The sequence below is a fragment of the Penaeus monodon genome, chromosome 24 (genome assembly GCF_015228065.2).
Source record: "Penaeus monodon isolate SGIC_2016 chromosome 24, NSTDA_Pmon_1, whole genome shotgun sequence".
Classification (NCBI taxonomy): Eukaryota; Metazoa; Arthropoda; class Malacostraca; order Decapoda; family Penaeidae; genus Penaeus; species Penaeus monodon.
The window spans coordinates 20961385-20961645 of record NC_051409.1 but is presented as its reverse complement, the minus strand read 5'-3'; the positions used below and the strand labels follow the sequence as shown (position 1 = coordinate 20961645).

At 26.4% G+C, this 261-nt stretch overlaps 1 protein-coding gene across 2 annotated transcripts in view; it reads left to right on the top strand.

Annotated features, from left to right (window-relative positions):
• Positions 1–261, top strand: part of LOC119588647 — a gene marked incomplete at its 5' end in the record, with an annotated part of 7196 nt that overhangs the window by 385 nt on the left and 6550 nt on the right.

The following is a 261-nucleotide window of genomic DNA, read 5'->3' as shown; positions in this document are numbered from 1 at the left end:
GGAATACTTGACATAGAGAAGATACTTGTCATTTTACTCACTGTTTTTATAGATTTGTTATATGCTGCAGTTAAGAATTGCTTTTATTTTATGAGGAAATAAAGCATATCTAGGAAATGGAATTTTTAAACAGTAGAGCACATCAATAATTCAGAAGAATATTTTTTCCAATACCAAAAATAGAATTAAAGAAAGACCTTTAAAAAAATCTAGTAATCCAAAATGTTTGTTGCTCACCATAATGAAATGAATTAATTGATC